This window comes from Mustela putorius, unplaced genomic scaffold (assembly GCF_011764305.1).
Source record: "Mustela putorius furo isolate JIRA1106 unplaced genomic scaffold, ASM1176430v1.1 tig00003901_pilon_pilon_pilon, whole genome shotgun sequence".
NCBI classification, from domain to species: Eukaryota; Metazoa; Chordata; class Mammalia; order Carnivora; family Mustelidae; genus Mustela; species Mustela putorius.
Genome location: NW_025422049.1, coordinates 22182351 through 22203719, shown reverse-complemented (window position 1 = coordinate 22203719; position 21369 = coordinate 22182351). Strand labels below are relative to the sequence as shown.

Genomic DNA, 21369 nt, shown 5'->3' with positions numbered 1-21369 from the left:
TCCCTCTCTCTCTGCTACTCCCCTTGCTCTCTCTTTCTCTGAAACAAGTGGATAAAATCTTTAAAATAATAATAATAACAATAATAATATAATAACAGTAATAATAATAATTTCTTGTCACTGATATCTTTAACTAACACTTGGAAATTTTCTGGCTCTTTAAAACATTTCACTATATAATAGGAAAAAATCATGGGCACCAGAGAAAAATCTGTTACAATGTCATATTACTAGGAAGATCTAACAAATGCACATTTCCATACCCATCTGAAAGACATGAGAATTGCTGATTATTTACACAGAACAATTTAGGTGTATTTATGTTAATGTATATTAAATGTATGTTTAAGACCAAGTAAGTTTCTTCCTAAACCGGATGATTCATTGTTTTTAGGGAAAAAAAAGTCTCTCTAAGATGGGCCTCAAGGGCTTACTACACAGGCTATAGCTGCTGATGAAATAAAATTCCACCTGCTAAACCTCTTCTCCCATGATGAGATCAAAGCAGCTTCTCTACTTTTAGGCTAGTTTGTGAACCTCAAAGGAGCTGTTCCACAACATGCTTTTTTCAGATCTATGCACTCTCTTTAGCCAGATACCATATTCCACCAGGGATGTAAGGTGATGGGCTCTCCTGAGGACTGCTGGAGTAGAAGCCATCCGGACACATCCTCAGAACCTGCCTCCTTCAGGCACCTGATATGAGCTGGGCCATCCACCATGAAGAGCTATACAGGGAGAGACAGATCCAGCAATCACTGTGTTTTACTGGAATAACTAAGTGCCTAATACAACACTAGGTCCCCTTTCACCAAAAGCAAACCACCTTCACTCTTCAGACCACCACCACTAGCTGCCGGTGATCACCCCTCCATTGGAGCAAGTTCAGGGAAATGAGCAACCATATTAGCAATAATAAGCTGGTATTGGAGGAATGAAGGGACCCTTCATATTATGAAGCATTTAGTTAAAGCAGGCCCTAGGGAAAGGTTCTTCATGTTGTTGACTAGATTTAGTTCTTCACCGCAAACTTGCTATGAGGTGTTGCTATCCTCTCTTCATGGATGTTTGCAACTCCAAGCATGTGTTCCTAACCAGAAACAGACAGCAAAAAGATAAAAGTCCAGGTTCCCCCTCTCAGCTCCACTGACATGGGGGGGGGGGTGTTTGTGCATGGTAGTGGAAGGGAAGGAATGCCTTGTTCCTGTTTGGCAGAAGTATGATTTCACTACCCCCCGCCAGGCCTCCACTGACACCACCCTGGCAGGTGGGGAGGACCCTTCCTTACTGCCTTCCGTGTGATCTCCACTGACACTGTGGAGGGGAGGAGGCCTTCTCCTTATTGGATGGTCACAAAACTTCTAAAAGAGGAGAAGGTACCTCATTATCACTGAATGGGGTTGGAAGGTAGGCTCCCACATGGTCTCCACTGACGCCATGAGGAGGGGTGCTCATTTCCCCCAGGTTGGAATGAAAGTCTCTGTTCTACATACAGTCTTTTCTCATATCCCCCAAGGGTAAGGATGGGTGCCTAATTACAATTGTGTGGGCATGGAACCCATGCTCCCCACTCAACTTTTGCTGGCATGGTGGAGGTGGAGCTATGCTTCACTCTGTGGTGTTTGGGCAGTTGTCTAAAAACTATCTTTCTTGTTGGGTTCCCCCCTTTCTGGTTCTTTGTCCAGAGAAAAGATTCTCTGGGGGTTCTTCTCATCTTTTCCTATTGGCATTTTTTTAGTTCCCTATTCCTCTAGCACCCAGTCTGGTATATACAAGGCAAAATACAACCAAGAGAATTCACTGTGTATCATTACTTAGGTTCCAAAGTCCCAAGACAGTCTGTCTTTTTCCTCTCCACCTTTCAGAGTCTTGTATTTGTTGCCCATGTAATACCCAGAGATTTCAGCTGCACCTAGCAGTAACAGGGAGTGTATCTACTCCTTCTGGTCCCCAAAAGAGAAGTCCTTTTACTTTTAATACAAGTAAAACATTTTTACATTTGCATTCCCCCTTTCCTAGATAAAAAGTACCATGCAATTTATAACTTTGAATACAATGACTTTTTCATTTAACATTATATTCTGGAGATCCCTCCACAGTCATATGTGGAGATTTTCATCAGTCTTTTTACAATGTACTTTGTGTACACCTTGTGTGACTGTGTGATAGTTTACTTATCCATTACACAACTGATGTATAAAGTTATTCCCATTCTTTTGCTATTCAAATAGTACCAGAGTGAGTATCTATATCTATATTTATTATTATACCCCTATCAAAAATCTTTTTGTGTCATTGCCAGTATATCTTTAGGACAATTCTGGAAATAGGATTTCTGAGTCAAAAAGTAAGGTCATATATAAAATTGCAAGATACTTTCAATTTCCCCACTGTAATGATTTGTTCCCTATAGTTACTTTAAAAATTACCACATACTCAGTGTCATTAAATGGAAATATTATCTCACAGTTTGGAGGCTAAAAGTCCAAAATTAGTTTTATGGGGCCAAAATCAAGGTATTAGTAGTGCTTCACTCCTGGAGACTCTACGGAAGCTTCCCTGCCTCTTCCAGCTTTCAATATCTACCAACAGTCTCAGGCTATGGCTTCATGACTCCAGCCTCTCTATCCTTGGTCACATTGTCTTTCTTCTTCTGTCTATGTCAACTCTCCCTCCATCTCTCTTATGAAGACACTTGGGTTTGCATTTAGGACCCATTTTGATAATCCAGAATAACTCCACCATTAGGTTGTTCCCATTCTCTTGCTATTCAGATAGTGCCACAGTGAACAGCCATATATATATATATATATATATATATATATATTATGATTATACCTAAAAGCATCAACTTAATCACATCTGCAAAGAACCTTTTCCATATAAGCAATATTTACAGGTTCCAGGGATTAGGACCTAGTATCTTTGGGGACCACTATTAAGCCTACTCCAGCAATTATACCATTTTGCACCTCCGTGAGCAGGGAGTGAAAGGACATATTTTTCCACATTCTCACCAACTGAATATATTGATAAATATTTGGATCTTTGCCAATCTAACAGTTAAGAAACAATATCTTAGTGTAGTTTTAATTGCATCTCTCTTAATTAAAGCAAGGTGGAAACTCTTCATACATTTAAAGGCAATTTTTCATACATTTAAAAACAACTTGTTTTCTGTTAACTGTTAATTTCTTTGTCTTTGATAGCACTGTTTTTTCATGCCTCTATATTGATAAGCATTTACATAGGGGGGATATCAATGCTTTGTTAAAGATGTTAGCTGCAAATGTTTCTTCCAGTGTCCTTAAATGGCTAGGCTAGCATGTTTTTGCCATGCAGAGTTGTCATTTTTATTTTTATATTGTCAAATATATCAATCTTTTTCTTTACTGCTCCTGGATACTGATTTATATTGAGGAAACTTTCTTCCACACGGGTTATAGAATAATTCGCCTATGTTTTCTTCTAATACTTGTATGGATTTTCTTTTCTTTTTACATTTCATTCAGAATTGTTTGGAATCTATCCTGCTGTTTCAAGATAGAGAAATGGGCTCCTATTTATTTTTTAACCTTTTGGTTACTTAGCTATCTCAATACCACTTCTTAATCATCCATTATATCTCCACAGATTTGAAATGTTGCTTTAGTCATACTTTAGTTTTTTAAATGTAATTGAGCTTATGTCACTATTTTCTATTGTTACATTAACCTAACCTTTTTGCCAATTAATGGGCCAATAAAATAAAAATAAAAAGGATCTTTTAGGGGTGCCTCGGTGGCTCAGTGGGTTAAGCATCTGCCTTCAGCTCAGGACATAATCCCAAGGTCCTGGTATCGAGTTCTAAGTCAGGCTCCTTGCTCAGTGGGGAGCCTGCTTCTCCCTCTCCCTCTGCCTGCCTCTCCCCCTGCTTGTGTACTCATGCTCTCCCTGTCAAATAAATAAATAAAATCTTTAAACAAAATAAAATAGAAGGATCTTTTGCCTCCACTCACATAGAGCTTTTTCTTCAACATGGGAAACTACACTTTCTGTCCAAAGGTCCTTAATAACCATACCTTGGAAATGTCCCCTTTCCACACAATTTCCAGAAGGCTCTGTCTGGGTAGTTTGGGGCCACAGCCCCTCCCTCCCACCTTCCTGCTCTGCCAAGTTCAAGCTGCAGTTCAGCTTTTTGTCACAAGATGGCACCAACTCACCACCACCATTAAATTTCTCTATAAAGAAAGGTCAGCTAGGAGCAAAAAACCACAATACCTTCATTTAAAATACAGCCTTTGAATCCACGTTCAGAATGATTCTAATTCTGTCTGAGAAAACTGATGAATGTAGAAGATTCGAAAACATATGCTCCAGGTCCTGCAGATGATGAAACACTAGGTGGCAGCAGCATGCCTTGGCAGTGTGTGTGAAGAGGCAGCTGAGGCAGGAGGGAGGTGACTGAAAGGATGGGGCCTTTGGGCAGGGTCTGGACAGCTGTGTGCTGTGTCATGGACAGATGACAGGGGGTGGAAGAAGGTTTGGAAGGCTTATAAGGATGGAACAATGGAGGATGAATGCCCTACTCTCTCGGAGAGAACTTCTACAATGTGGACATGTCAACCCATATTGGGGAGGGAAGAAATACGTCAATGAACATGAACTAGATTTAGGGTCAACTATGGATGGAATTCCTTTAGTATTCATATGAATTTTCCCATTTTTTACTTTTTAAAAAAGATTTTATTTATTTATTTATTTGAGAGAGAGAAAGAGAGAGCATAAGCAGGGGGAGAGGAAGAAGCAGACTTCCCACTGAGCAGGGAGCCCAATGCAGGGCTCAATCCCAGGACCCCAGGATCATGACATGAGCCAAAGGCAGATGCTTAACCAACTGAACCAATTGGTGTGTCTTAGTAAACAAACCATCTGATATTTCTTCCCCTTTGCTAAATGCACTCGTTTCCTCTAAAAAAAAAAAAAAAAAAAAAAAACAAGGAAGGGCGCCTGGGTGGCTCAGTGGGTTATGCCGCTGCCTTCGGCTCAGGTCATGATCTCAGGGTCCTGGGATCGAGTCCCGCATTGGACTCCCTGCTCAGCAGGGAGCTTGCTTCCCTTCCTCTCTCTGCCTGCTCTCTGTCTACTTGTGATCTCTCTCTGTCAAATAAATAAATAAAATCTTTAAAAAAAGAGATATTATTTAAAAATTAAATAAATAAAAAGAAAGAAAAAGAGAAAAAAAAAGAAAGAAAGAAAAGGAAAAGGGAGATGGACGCCACCAGGTAGCCAGATCTAGAATGTCAGCACTAAGAGTTTCAAACCTGGGGGATCGGCAAGGGGAAGAAAGGGACGGGAGTTTGGATCTTGGTCTAATAGTTTCAGCCAGAATTTAATGGAACTTTTTAACCCACTAGCAGCCATCCAGCTGTATCACCATCACTTTCTGGGCTGTCTCGGCCTGAGATTGGCTGTCCAGCATTGGTCTGAGCTGAAGATAAAGATGCACTTGTGAATGTGAGTATGTGGGGTGATACAGCTAGAGAGACCTATAAACACACATGCGTACAGGGAGAAACACTTTCAATTCTATTTTTTCCTACATCATTTTTCTAAGTAATTTTTTAAAATGAATGCTTTTCCAAAGTAATGAATACATGTGTGCATTACTTTTCTGAATCTGTTTATAAGTATATTCTGCTTTCAAATTTTCATCAAAATACTTTTTTCCTAAATACTGTATTTCAAACAACATATGCAAGTACATTTATAAACGGAAATTGTCCTGCATTTCTTACCAGCCACAGTCCTACCGCCTGACTCAAAGGGGTCTGTTGTCATAGAACAGTGCTCCTCTCCAGATGTGTCCCTGTAAGTGAAGGATACATGAAAACAGATGCCTGCACATGTGTGTGTGTGCACAAATATACACATACACACACATACGTCTTTTCCAAAAAAGGAATCACATTTCTCATCTTTTGCATATTATATTTTCCACTCAACATGAATCTAAGCATTTATACTCGCATCTTTTTAATGCTTGTGATTTGGGCATATTTTGACATGTTTACTATTCATTTATAATTTTACATGAATTTGCTATTTAAATTACAAGCCAATTTTTATTACTAAGTGTGTTTCACAAACTATGGACACTAATCCAGTAGATGAGCTGTAGTTTGCCAATGATTTCTCCCTTGTTTTCACACAATTCTTAGTATATTCTCCATTTAGAATGTTTTAAATTTCAATAATATTGTAACAAAAACTATGTAGCTCACAATTCTAAAAATTAAGTAACACATAGAGACCTTGCCTAGGGTTTAAGTCATTCAGAGCCCAGGAGGATTCAAGACAAAAGGTGAAAAACTTTAAAATAATACCAGTTCGCTGTTGATTCCAAGAACATAAGTTGTTTCCCTAATGTATTTAAACTCCCTTAAAGTCAGTACCTGATTTGAATAATGTATATTTAAAGCTGTTAAGATTAGAGGAAATTAAATATAAAATACATTTGCTTAAAGTAGCTCTGTTCTTATTGCTTCCCTTCTCTCTGGATCACCTGTCTGATCTGTGCTTCTGCCCCAGCCTAAGTCAGCACTTAGAGGATCAGCCAACACACGTGGCCCAATACCCAGGTCTCTTAGCACAAAGGGTGAGATTTCATCTCCTCTGTTATCCTCATCAACCAGAGGGGTTGCTTAATGAGTACCTGCAAAGCTACAATAGTACGGGAGCTGATCCAATCAGTTCTCCAGCCTTGGAAGCCCATCTTCTGAAAGGGAGGTTGCTCTGTGTCCCTTAGGGAGGGCAAGAGATGGAACCTCATTCCCATCCTTCACTAATCTAGAGAGGTAACTTAGGTAGGCTTTGTCAGTCTGAGCTTGGACACCTGTGAAATGGGACTCACCAGACCTTTGTCACAGAGCTGTCTCAATGAGTAAATAAGAAAACCTGCCTAATTAAGGAAGGTACATGATCTGATGAGTACTGGGTGTTATGCAACTAATGAATCATTGAACACTACATGAAAAACTAATGATGTACTACATGTTGGCTAACTTAATAAAAAAAGAAAGAAAAAGAAAATCTGCCTGGAGTATATGGCATGTAGTATGACTTCAGTGGCCCTTTAAATGCAATCAACAGTAAGACTGAGGGTCTATGCACACTGGTTAAATGCAGGGTTTCAGAAGCCACACAGAATCTGTTCAAATCTTGGTCTTATGACTTGCTAGCCCTGCCCTCACTTCACCTCGGTTCCCTGATACTTCAAGTCAGGCAGCAGTAGCTCCTCCTCATAGGCTGTGGTGATGACTGAGTAAGTATAGGTTTATCATGTACACCACTATGGAGAACAAAGGGAGTCAGTCATAATACTGACTTTCTTATCATTATTATCATGCCAGAATGCGTCATTAGAGATCTTAGGGTCACTTTTATAAATTGGACCATTTCCTTACACCACACACAAAAATAGACTCAAAATGGATGAAGGACCTCAATGTACGAAAGGAATCCATCAAAATCCTTGAGGAGAACACGGGCAGCAACCTCTTCGACCTCTGCCGCAGCAATATCTTCCTAGGAACAACGCAAAAGGCAAGGGAAGCAAGGGAAAAAATGAACTACTGGGATTTCATCAAGATCAAAAGCTTTTGCACAGCAAAGGAAACAGTTAACAAAATCAAAAGACAACTGACAGAATGGGAGAAGATATTTGCAAACGACATATCACTTTTATTATTATATGGGATTATACTGATTGGCTTGAAGTCACTTTAATAATATGGTGTTTACCATAAAAAAGTAATTTACAAAACTGTAAGTAGATGGTTATATCATTGCTAAGCTTAAAAATGCATGATTATACAAGCATAGTAAAATTTCTGAAAAAAAAATACAAATGATCACAGTGCTTATCCATGGAAAATAGACTTCCAAGTATTTAATGATTTTTTTTCCTTTTGAGCAGTATCCATTTTTAACTACCATAAAATTGTCTTGGCTTTGAGTGTGAAAAAATAAGAAGAATAAGTAAATATCCCTAGACTTCCCCATAGCAAAGTGGTTCGGCCTCAGAATGGGGAACATCACTAAACCAAGGGAATTACATACTAGGCGGTCTCAAAACTAATTTTTGAATCTACATGACAGTGTAAGGGACACTACAGATGCCTAGGGGAAAGGCGAGCATGCTGCTCAAAAAAATCTTACACTGGAGAAGTCTTCTGATGTCTCCACTCCCCAGGACTTGGTAAAGGTCATGAGAGGAAAGTAGTTTCACAGCATGCTTCTTTCTCTTCTCTCCAAATAAAGCCCCTTGAACTGAAAGCAGGCTCCTGGGTCTAACCTCCCAGTTAGCCAAGTGGGAACCTACAGTGGAGAGAATGTGGGAGGGAGCATGAGATGGCCCAGTGCTCTCAGCCCACAGCTTCCAGAAGGGAAATGTTTCACCAGCGGGATTCAGGGGGAGGTTTAGTTACCAGCTACTTCAGCCCAGGGCCCAGGGCAACCAACGTACGTGGATTAAAACACTTCTAAAGCACCTTCTTTGTACAATGAAAATAGTAAAAGGAAAGGAAAATATATACAGCCCAGCATATGTAATACAAATCAGCTCAAGTTCAAAATAGAATGGGTCCCTCAGTGAATGTAGGGATGTGGATATTAGTCTGGACACAAGAGAATGAACTCCCTGCAGTCACTGCATCTCTCACCAGGATGGCCCAGATCAGGCTGCAGATGTACAGGCCTCAGTGAGTAACAATGTGAATAAAAGCCTGAAAATAAGGCCTGGGAAAAGGGAAGATGTTTCAGGTTCAGGAGACACCTGACAATGTTTTGGGCTAGCCAGAGGCTGGGAACTCCAAGACCAAACATAGCTGAGTAAAAAATATATATATATGTCTAAAAACAGTATCCTATCTGCTGATTCTGTTAGAGCTCCTACAGCATATAAAGTGAGAAAATGGGTGTGTCTGCTTTGGAAGCTCTGAAAGAGAATACATACCGGATATATACTCGTAAGATATATACTTGCTTTCCTGCTCCAAATCCCAGTGGTCTCTATGAGTTGTTCATGGTAAAGTCATCTCCTCTACTGGGGAGAGAACACAGAATATGTGTCAAAGTTTTACAATATTACATGTCAGATACTTCCTGTTGGTTTGTTCATTTCTCCTCATAGCAGTCTGTGAGGTTAGTACCAACTTGCCCATTTTACAGATGACCAACTACAGGACCACACGCATCTACTTAGAAGCATCTTTCTTCATTTTCTACAGGTTATTTTTTCCCAGTAAAAAGACACAATGTTTAGAAACAGAAACAAAATGTTTTCTTCACAGCAGATTACAAAATCAGTAACTGTGATGTGATCCCAATCTCCTTGAAAAACATTTACATAAAAACATTTATATAAAAACAATGAAAGGATATATGCATCATTTTATACCCTACTTATGCCTTTATACCTACATCTCATGTTAATTAAATGTGAATCAGATGCCTGCTGTGTGACAGGCACTGTCCATCCAATTCCACATCTGCATCCACATCTTCCCTCTCTTGATATCTAGACTGGAGATCTAGAAATACCCACAGGCTACAAGGTGAATATTAGTGTCCAACCCAGGAATGGTGAGGTATGGCCTTAAATAGACTCCATTCCAAGCAACTTTAGCCCAACCATGACCCTGAGTCAAGATGGAAACCCAGCATCTAAGCAGGAAATAAGGTGGTTGAACAGAGAGATGCTATTCCCTGGGACGCTGGGAAAAGGCAATTTGTAACACACACCTCCATCATCTTGAATATCACTAAGAGACTGCAACCTTCTCCTGAGGAGATCTCACAGAGAGTGAAAGACAAGATAACAATTGTGTGGTTTCGGTGTTGGTTCTCTCATGGTTGCAAACTAAAGGTTTTACTTTCTCTTTAGTCCATAGCCAAGTTATGTGGAAGATTTTGGAAATGATTTTGTGTTTCTCCTTATCACTAGAAGGGTGGTCCTCTCATTTAGACCTACGAAGGATCCATCTAAGGTGGCATGGAATTTCTACTTCACTAAAGACCTCATCTCCCAGTTGTGTGGGGTCTGGACACACATCCACAGGAGAAAGAAGAGAGACTGAGCTCTCGAAGACAAGCCCAAGACCAGGATCCTGACTTCACCATCTAGTTCTCCTGACTTAGTAACATGGTTTTCACAGATTTCTTACAATATGGTCACCTCCCCTAAGTGCTCCTCCTATGCCTGACACCCTAATATGATTCACTTCTCTCATCTCTCTTCCTGCCCACAGAAGCACACCCACTGAAATTCCTCTATAACGTGGAGGTGGAGGGAACTTTTCCAGCTATGCCTACAAATCTAGAGGCAATTAGGGGGAAAGTGATGTATTTAATTTCATTTAAAAATTACATGGCAGGGGCACCTGGGTGGCTCAGTCATTAAGTGCCTGCCTGTGGCTCAGGTCATGATCCCAGGGTCCTGGAATTGAGCCCCGCTTCAGGCTCCCTGCTCAGCGGGAAAGCCTGCTTCTCCCTCTCCCACTCACCTTGCTTGTGTTCTCACTCTAACCCTCTCTTTCTGTCAAATAAATAAATAAAATCTTTAAATAAAAAATAAAAGTTACATGGCAAAAAAAAAAAAACAAAAGCAAAAGCAAAATGAAAAATTACAAATTGGGAAAAATATTTACAACCTACATCGCAAATGGTTATACCCATAATACACAGAGTCATGAAAAAAATGAAGGCAAAACACCCCCAAAAAACACCAGGAAAGAAAAAGGGACAATACATACAAACAACTATTTCACCAAAAAAAAAAGTGTCTTAAACATGTAAAAATTGCTCAGCCTAACTCATGATAAGACATTAAAAAAAAAAAAATTTCTTCTCACCAATTAGCATGTGAGGAAATCAGCATTCCCATGCATCACTGAAGGTAATATGAAATGGTTCAAACTCTGTAGATGGGATTTGATGCTATCTAGTAAAATGACATGCGTATTTCCTCTTGGAACCAGTCATCTCTCTTTTAAGAATCTATCCTACTATGGTGAGTGCTGTGAAGTGTGTAAACCCGGTGATGCACACACCTGTACCCCTGGAGCTAATAATACATTATATGTTAATAAAAAAATATGCAGTTAAAAAAAAAAGAATCTATCCTAAAGAAATAATACAAAAAATGAAAAGGTATCAGTTACAAACAAGGTCATTCCTTAAAGAAAAATTCGTAACAGCAAAAAACTAGAAATAAGACAGCTGTCCACCAATAGGGGACTGGATAAATACGCTATGGCACATCTATATCCTAGCATACTATGCAGCTTGAAAAGCAATAAGAAAAAAAAGAAAAGCAATGAGGACTCCCTCCCTATAGTGCTATAGCTGTATTGTTTAGTGAAAAAAGCAAGGTACAGAAAAATGTATAGATCTATTTCTGTCCAATATGATAGTCATAGACACACAGGACTATTTAAATTTTTTAAGATGTATTTTAGAGAGAAAGAGCAAGAGCAGTGGGAGGGGCAGATGGAGAGAGAGGGGGGAAGCAGAGTCCCCACTGGACCCAGGGTTTGGTTGGTCCCAGGACCCTGACATCATGACCTGAGCCAAAACCAAGAGTTGGACATTTAGCCAACTGAGCCACCCAGGTGCCCCTAAATTTAAATTAGTTTTATTAAATGAAATTAAAAATTCAATTCCTCAGTTCCAGTAGCCACATTTTAGTTGCCAAACACACCCACATGTAGCTAGTGACTACCAAGTTGGATAGAACAGATACAGAACATTTTCATTTCTGCAGAAATTTTTATTGCAGAGCACTGGTGTAGAATATGCCACCTTTTTACAAATGAACAGGGACAAAAACTAATAAATATATATTATAAATTATTATATCTTTTAAAATTGGGAGGTTAAAACCCAGTTGAGAAAAATGATTACCTATAAGGTGACAGAGGAACCTATAAGCCCAGGATGGAAGAAGATGATGTACATTCCCATAAAATATATAATACATATTTACAGGTTCCAGGTAGTAAAAAGGACAATCAACAGTGACCAACCCAGTAGCAATGAGCATCTCTAGTTCCCAGACTGAGTGCTCTAAAAAAATATTTACCCCTAAAAGAACCAGGCTTCCTTGAAGAAATAGCTGATTCTAGGGTTAAGAAGGGATTATAGCAGATGACCCAGGACCAAACAGCTCATACCAGAAAGCATATCAAAGAGATAAAAGTCAACCCAATGGAACTCCCACAGGCCTAAGATAGATCAACTGAACATCAAAAACATTAATGGCTGCAGTAGATTACAACCTCAAGTATATAAGCATCTAGAACTCATGACGACACTCTTAAAGAAAAACAAAAAATAAAAAACAAATAGCAAATTCACAGTTCATCTTTGGAGGATCCAAGGGAAACAACTCATTATTTATAAAAAGCAGAAATAGTACAAAAGAAATAAGCATTCATCCTTCCCTTCTGTGTGGACCATACCTCAGTGTAACCACGTAGTTGTTGAGAGGAAGTTTGTTTTATAGAATTGTAATATATGCAGAAGAAATTACAGAATTAAAACATTACTCCTTACATCTGGTTTTTCTTTTAAAGAATTTTTTTAAGATTTTATTTATTTATTTGACAGACAGAGATTACAAGTAGGCAGAGAGGCAGGCAGAAAGAGAGAGGAGGAAGCAGGCTCCCTGCCGAGCAGAGAGCCCAATTTGGGGCTCGATCCCAGGACTCTGGGATCATGACCTAAGCTGAAGGCAGAGGCTTTAACCCACTGAGCCACCCAGGCACCCCCTTACATCTGTTAAAGAAAGGTAAATCTAGGCAATTATCTTTAAGAAGATACAAAAAAACTGAGTTAAAAGATGGATTGGAAATTTAATAATGGGGGATCAAGCTGACAACACTGGATAGACAGCACATGGAACAGAGAGAAAAGTAAGAGGAAGGGAGGGGCGCCTGGGTGGCTCAGTGGGTTAAAGCCTCTGTCTTCAGCTCCAATCATGATCCCAGGGTTCTGAGATCAAGCCCCACATCAGGCTCTCTGCTCAGCAGGGAGCCTGCTTCCTCCTCTCTCTCTGTCTGCCTCTCTGCCTACTTGCGATCTCTATCTGTCAAATAAATAAATAAAGTCTTTAAAAAAAAGAGGAAGGGAAAACACATGAAACACAAGGGAAATGGGTATGTGCTTGCCCATACCCACTCAGTTCACTAGAAGCTGTGCAGTGACACTGTGCCTCTTCCCCAGCTCCATCCCACAGCCCCCTCCCACACACAGCAGTGGGACCGAAGCTCTCACATTATGGAGATGGGGGCTCATCCCTACTTGGTGCTCCATGTCCAAGTATTCTATCTGGTAGTCATGATAGAATATTCATGTCAGAGGCATTATGTTGACAGAATGAAGAAGGCAAAATTAGAATGAGGAACTAACATTCTGAGGGTCTACTAGATGTCCCATGCTATACGTCATTATTTTCAGATTTTTTTTCTTTAAATCCTCAAAGCAATGCCCTGAGAGGTCATAATTACTTCCTTTCTACAGACTGGGAGATATTCAAGCTCACAGAACAAAGTCCATGCTCAAAGAATTCTAGGGAGGTAACAAACGGACACAGAAGCCAACCTGAAGGGGCAAACACTGGCCAATTCTGTGACAACACGACCAACAAAATAAATAATTATAATGTTAGGTGATGACCTTTTCAGCAACATAAGACTCTATGAGTCAGAGTAGTTAAATAAATAGATGAATAAATAAATAAACCATAAGGGAGAGCAGGAAGCTCTACCCAACATCAGAACAACAATTAATAAATCTAGAAGGAATGATAGAATTATAAAAGCAACATTTAACAACTATCATAGTAATAAATGATTCAAGCAAGAATCATGAACAGATTTTCAGGCTGTACCAAATCCCACAGCTGTCACTGAGTCACCATGGTAACTGTGCTGGCCAAGGAAACCTGGGAAAAAAGCATACAGCAAACATCCTGATCTGTCTCCTAACATGTGCTAGGAACCAAGGACTGACATAACTTATAGTAATTCACCACATATATTCCTCACAAGAAATATTCCTTCCAGCTGCAACAATACATACACACACACACACACACACACACACACAGAGTTATACATATTCTCTCCCTCTTTTTCTTAACACTCAAGAACCCAGGAACTCATTGAGGTGGATTTATTTGTGCATAGGGAAAGAAAACTTCACAATTCAATTTTAACCACACATATAGGGTTGAACGCTACTAATCTATTTCATTTTAGTGATTATTTTTCTGGAGATGACCTATAGAATTTTCTCTGGAACACTTTCTCCCCAGTTTAAGTACTTTATCAGTAATATCTAAAAGCTAATATGGAAATCTAGGCAAATGAATATTGGGGTGATAAATTTTAAAATTTAAATTTTATGCATCAACTTCTCTAGGCCACAATGACCAAATATTTGATCAAACATTATTCTGGTTGTTTCTGTAAGACTACTTTTGAAAGAAATAAACATTTAAATGCGCAGTCTTTCAGTAAAGCAGCCAGCCATAAGGTGGGTGGTCCTCACTCAATCACCCGAAGGCCTGAATAGCATAAAGGACTGATCTCCCGGAGCCAGAAGGAATTCTGCCAGACTTGCCTTTGGAATTTATCTACAACTTCACCTTCTCATGTTTCTCTAGATGACAGCCTTCAGACTCCAACTGTAACTCATTCCAGAGTCCCCAGACTGCCAGCCACCCCCCCCCCACCAGATTTTGGACCTGCCAGGACTCCACAATCTCATGAGTCAATTTCTTAAAATAAATCTCTGTCTATAAATATGCTATTGGTTCTGTTCCTCTGGAGAACCCTAATACAGGTGCTAAGCATCAAGTATCTTTTTCAGCCCAAAGTAACTTGTGTTTTCAACTGAAAAGATTCCTGGCAACATTTGGCTACTGACAGTACAGTGAAAATATAATACTTGAGAAGTATAATAAAAATATTACCATTAGGGCAAATGGGTGGTTCAGTTACTTAAGCATCCAACTTCGGCTCAGGGTCCTGGGATCAAGTCCTGCATCAAGCTCCTTGCTCACTGGGGAGCCTGCTTCTCCCTCTGCATGTCACTCCCTCTGCTTGTACTCTCTCTCTCTCTCTGACATATAAATAAATAAAATCTTTTTAAAAAGTATTACCATTGAGGGGTGCCTGGGTGGTTCAGTTGGTCAAGCATTTGCCTTCAACTCAGGTCATGATCCTGGGGGTCCTGGCATGATTCTGGGATCCTGGCAGCAAGCCCCCCACATTTGGCTCCCTGCTCAGAGGGGAGTCTATTTCTTCCTCTCCCTCTGTTCTTTCCCCTGCTCTCTTTATGCTCTCTCTCACTCTTTCTCTCAAATGAATAAATAAAAATTTTTTAAAAATTACCATTGATGGGGCACCTAGCTGGCTCAGTTGGTTAAGCAACTGCCTTCAGCTCAGATCATGATCCTTGAGTCCGGGGATTGAGTCTGGCACCAGGCTCCCTGCTCAGCAGGGAGTGTGCTTCTCATTCTGACCTTCTCCCTCTCATGCTCTCTCTCTCATTCTCAAATAAATAAAATCTCTTAAAAAAGACAAGAAATAACAAGTATTGACAAGGATATGGAAAAAGAAAACCTTCATGCACTGTTAGTCAAAATGTAAATTGGTGCAGCCACTGTGGAAAATTGTATGGAGGCTCCTCAAAAATTTAAAAACAGAACTGCCATACAATCCAGTAATTGCACTACTGGATATTTATATCCCCAAATGAAAATACTAGTTCAAAAAGATATGCATCCCTATGTTTACTGAAGCATTATTTAAAATAGCCAGGATATGAAAGCAACATAAGTATCCATTGATAGAAGAATGGATAAAGAAAATGTGGCGTATAGAAACACACACATACAAGCACACACTCAATGAGATATTATTTGGCCATAAAAAAGAATGAGATCTTGCTATTTGTCAAAACATGGATGGACCTACAGAGTTTTATACCAAGCAAAATAAGTCAGAGAAAGACAAATACCATATGATTTCATTATATGTAGAATATTTTTTTTAAATGACTGAACAAAAGCAGCAGAAACAGGCCCATAAATACAGAGAAAAAACCTGGTAGTTGCCAGAGGGGAGAGGGATGAGGGGATAGGCAAATCTGATTTAAAATAAAAATAATGCCACTGACAACAGCATCAGAATGGATAAACTTAGCGGTGCCTGGGTGGCTCAGTGGGTTAAGCCTCTGCCTTCGGCTCAGGTCATGATCTCAGGGTTCTGGGATCAAGTCCCGCATTGGGCTCTCAGCTCGGCAGGGAGCCTGCTTCCCCCTCTCTCTCTGCCTGCCTCTCTGCCTACTTGTGATCTCTCTCTCTCTTTGTCAAATAAATAAATAAAATATTTTTTTAAAAAAAGGATAAACTACACTGAGGTAATTTATGTAGCACAGCTATGTCCACAAATGTGTAAAGACTATACTCTGAACAGTATAAAACATTGCTGAGACAAATTAAACAAAGCCTAAGTAAAAGAAGGACACATCATCTTCAGGGTTCAGAAGTCTGGTTATCATTAAGATGTCTATTCTCCCCATGGTGATCTATAGATTTGATACAATTCTAAAAAATCCTAGCTTACTTTTTTTTAGAAGAAATTGACAGGCTTTTCTCAAAAGTCATGTGGAAATACAAAGGGCCTAGACTATGAAAATAACTTTGAAAAAGAAGAAAGTTGGAAAATAAGCGCTATCTTATTTCAAGACTCATTATGAATCTACAGTAATCCATATAGTGTGATACTGGGACAAAGGTAGAAACGTATATCAAAGGAACAAAATGAAGAGTCCACAAATACCCACACATATATAGATGACTGGTTTTCAACAAACCTACAAAGGCAATTCAGAGAAGAAATGACAGTCTTTTCAACAAATGGTTCCGGGACAAGTATGTATCCATATACACAAACATAAACTGTGATCCATATATATATTGTACCATATGCAAAAGTCAACTCAAAGTGAATTACTAAGAAAAGTACAAGAGCTAAAACTATAAAACTTCTAGAAGAAAACACAAGAAAAAACTCTTGTGGTCTTAGGTTAAATGAAGATTTCCTAGATAGGACATCAAAAGCAAAATCAAAACCATAACTGAAAAATTAAAAGTAGACATCCTCAAAATTAAAAACTTCTGTTCTTTCAAAGGCACTCTTGAGAGAATTAAAAGACAAGCTTCTGACTGCAAGAAAATATTTGCAAATCTTATATCTCATAAAAGACTTGTATCCAGAATTTAAAAAAAAACCTTGCAAAGTCAATAAGAAAACAGAAACTCCAATAAATAAGTGGACAAATGATCTGAAAAGATGCTCCACCAAAGAAGGAATACAAATGTTAAATAAGCAAATGAAAAGATTTTGAACATCATTAGTCATTAGGGAAAAGTAATCCCACCACACCCTGAAAATGGCTAAAATAAAAACAGTGACCACACCAAGTCCCAACAGAGTTGTGGAGGATGGAACTCTCATACGCTACTGGTGACAATGAAACATTGTGCAACCATGTTGGAAAAATAGTTTAGCACTCCTACAAAGTTAATTTTACAAATTCTTTAAGTAAATACACCTCAGTACTGGAGAAAGAAAACATGCCCAAGCAAAGGCTTATACCCAAATATTCATAGCAGCTTTATTTATAAAATTGAAAATAAAATTAATATAAAATTGGAAATAATCCAAATATCCATTACCAGGTGAACAGATAGAACAAATTGTGGCATATCCATAAAGCAGAATATTAGGCAACAAAAAAGAAGGAACTATTAACATGTGTAACAAATGGATAAATCTAGAAATAATTAGGTTGAAGGAAAGAAGACTGGCAAAAAAGAATACACAATATGATTCCATTCATATAAAATTATAGGGAAAATAACTAATCCATAGTGACAGAAGATCAGTGGGTTGCCTGGAATGGGGTAGAGTAACAAAGACAGAAATACTGGAGAGAGGTTGATGGAACACTACAAAGGGGTATGAAGAAGCTTTTTAAGGTGATGGATATGCTCATTATCTTGACTGTAGTATTGGATTTACAAGTACATGCATATTAAAACTTATTAAAGCAAAAACTTTAAATATAGTATAGTATGTTGCATGTTAATCATACCTGAATTAAGTATTTGTAGAATATTTATACATTCATAATTCTGCAATGCATAATTCTGCAATCTTTCTTAGATGAAAGATTCCCACCATTATGTTCTTACAGTATCAACACAACCATACTATGTCTTGTCAAACTGGTTCGTGGTACATACAACCAAAACAGAAATAATCATTTCCCAGTGAAATATATCCAAATATTTAGGGAAATACAGAAAAATATATATATACTTTGGTTATAGCAATTTCTTACTAGACACATCTCCAGAGGCAAGGGAAACAAGAGCAAAAATGAACTATTAGGACTTCATCAAGATAAAAAGCTAAAGTGAAGGAAACAATCAATAAAACTAAAAGGCAGCCTGTGGAATAGAACGTATTTGCATATGACATGTTGGATAAAGGATTAGTAACCAAAATCTACAAAGAACTTATCAAATTCAATACCCAAAAACCAAATAATCCACTTAAGAAATGGGCAAAAAACAGGAATAAACATTTTCCCAAAGAAGACATCCAGACGGCCAACACACACATGAAAAAACGCTCAACACCACTCATCATCAGGAAAATGCAACTCATAACTACAATGAGCTATCACTTCACACCAGTCAGAACAGCTAAAATTAACAACACAGGAAACAACAGATGTTGGCGAGGATGCTAAGAAAGGGGAACCCTCTTAACACTGTTAGTGGGAATGCAAACCAGTGCAGAGACTCAGGAAAACAGTATGGAGGTTCCTCGTTATGTTAAAAATCGAACTACCCTGAGATCCAGCAACTGCACTACGAGGTATTTATCCAAAGGCTACAAAAATACTGATTCAAAGGGGCACCCAATGTTTACAGCAGCATTATCAACAATAGCCAAATTATGGAAAGAACCCAAGTGTCCATCAACTGATGAACGGATAAAGAAGATGTGGCATATATATACACATATACACATATATAATGGAATATTACTCAGCCATCAAAAAGAATGAAATCTTGCCACTTACAATGACAAGGATGGAGCTACAGTGTATGATGCTAAATGAAATAAGTCAGTGAGAGAAAAACAAATACAATATGATTTCACTTATATGTGGAATTAAGAAACAAAACAGATGAGCATAGGGGAAGGGAAAAAAGAGGGGGAAACAAACCATGAGAGACTTAATGATAGAAAACAAACTGAGAATTGTTGGGAGGGAGGTGGGTGGGGAATGGGCTATATGGGTGAAGGGTATTAAGGACAGCACCTGCTGACTGATGAATCACAGACCAGTACCCCTGAAACAAATAATACATTATATGTTAATAAAAATACATAAATAAAATAAAATAGAATAAGAGAAAAAAGAAGAGGGCACTTGCTGTGATGGACACTGGGTATTGTATCTAAGTGATGAATCACTAAATTCTACTGAAATCAATACTACACTATATGTTAACAACTAGAATTTAAGTAAAAATTTGAAGAATAAAAAAGCAACAACTTCCTTCATCAACTAGACAATTATTTTTCAGGAAAAAAAAAAAGCTTCTTTAAGATGAACCTCAAGAGTTACTACACAGCATGTAGACACTGAAGGAATAGAATTCCACCTGCTAAACCTTTTCTGCCATGATGGGATCAAAATAGCTCTCTATTTTTAGACTAGTTTGTGAACCTCACAAGAGCTATTCCACATCATGCTTTTGTTCAGACCTATGCATTCACTTGATCCAGGCATCAATTTCCACCAGGAGAGTGAAGTGTTGGGGTCTCCTGAGGACTGCTGCCCTTGAATTTGGAGTAGAAGCTTCAGCAGCCATCATGACGCAGATCCTCGGAATCTGCCTTCTCCAAGTACCTGATATGAGTTCATGAAGAGCTGCACAGGAAGAGACAGATCCAGAAATCACTATGATTTACTGGCCTAAGTATGTGCTCAGCACCATGCCAGGCACTGGGTTAGTGGCAATGACACTGATACAAACTGCATCGTGATCGTAACAACCACGTTTTAATGGGCTTCTCAAAGAGCCTTTTTCTCCTACTTTCCTAATTTATCCTCCAGCAACAAAGCCGAAAAGGAGTAAGAAGTGGCCTGAGTTCATACATTCATGATCCCACAGTAACCACCGGGCCATGGGCTTGCTCGTGTGTATCACTGATTGTTCTCAGCGATCCTGTGAATGCAGCATTCTCATACCCATTTTACAGACGGGAAAGTTGGGTCTCAGGGACGTTGTTTGTCTTACCTCCCGCGCCCCTGTCTTTAAATGAAAGCATCTCCACGGCATCCCCTCAAGCAGGAATCACACTAACTGGGGCGGGGCGAGATCCCCACGGTTTTACCTACAAGACAGCGGTGCCTCCGACTTCCAACTCGGGAAGGAATCAGCTTGGATCTGGAGTTCTTTGTCTCCTCACGCCCCGGGGCGGTTCAGCCCCCACCGCGGGGACCAACACCTTCAACAGAGCCCCAAATTCCTGACGGTGGACCCCTGCTCTTCTATCGAAAGAACGTCCGTCTCTACTAAAAAGTGGTCACGGTCGCCATATTGACCTCATGTTTCTATGGCAACCGCGAAGCGTGGGCTGGTCCTCCACAACTCGTAGAGCTTCTGCACGCGGCTCCAACCCCTCGCGCATAGTTGTAAGCTCTTCAGGCCACCACGTGAGAAAGCATAGTAGTTAGAGGCACCAGACTCGGACCCGAACAATTTGTGGAAGTCTGCTCTTGTTGATGGAACAAAACATGTCACTGTCTTCAAGAATTTTGCTTCTTTTGAAGAAACACTAGGGTAGTATTATCAATACACAGAGGCCCAGGGGAGATTTCCTAGGGTTCTTGAAGATAAACTAGACCTTGGAGGGTAAATATTAGAAATCAGGACCATATTAAGCGGTTAGCCATCTGAGGCAGAAAACTGAAAGATTGTCTGCAATGTGACTGAATGATCTAGATACATACGCAAATAATGTCATTTCAGAAATCTCAGAGTAATTTCAGGGAAGCAGCCCTAAACTATACCAGCCAATTAGTAGGCAGACACCTAGTCAGTTGTACCATGCATTGTTTTTTCCTGGAGAACTCTTATCCTCCATTTCCCATATTTTCTTCCAGGTGTAGAGACATCTATAACCAAACACACTTGCTTCATTCTCAAGAGAATCACTTACTTGATTAAAT

General features: G+C 39.2%; 2 long non-coding RNA genes across 2 annotated transcripts; both read right to left on the bottom strand.

The window, feature by feature from the left end:
* On the bottom strand, window positions 1-5845 carry LOC106004302. Its single transcript, XR_001177277.2, has 3 exons — window positions 5778-5845; window positions 600-728; window positions 1-38 (listed from the first exon to the last, which is right to left on the bottom strand). It is a non-coding gene; the product is annotated as an uncharacterized LOC106004302 (long non-coding RNA).
* A 2331-nt stretch (window positions 5846-8176) lies between these two features.
* On the bottom strand, window positions 8177-20700 carry LOC106004303. The gene is made up of 3 exons (XR_001177278.2): window positions 20532-20700; window positions 8996-9085; window positions 8177-8358 (listed from the first exon to the last, which is right to left on the bottom strand). It is a non-coding gene; the product is annotated as an uncharacterized LOC106004303 (long non-coding RNA).
* Between the last annotated feature and the right edge of the window lie 669 nt (window positions 20701-21369).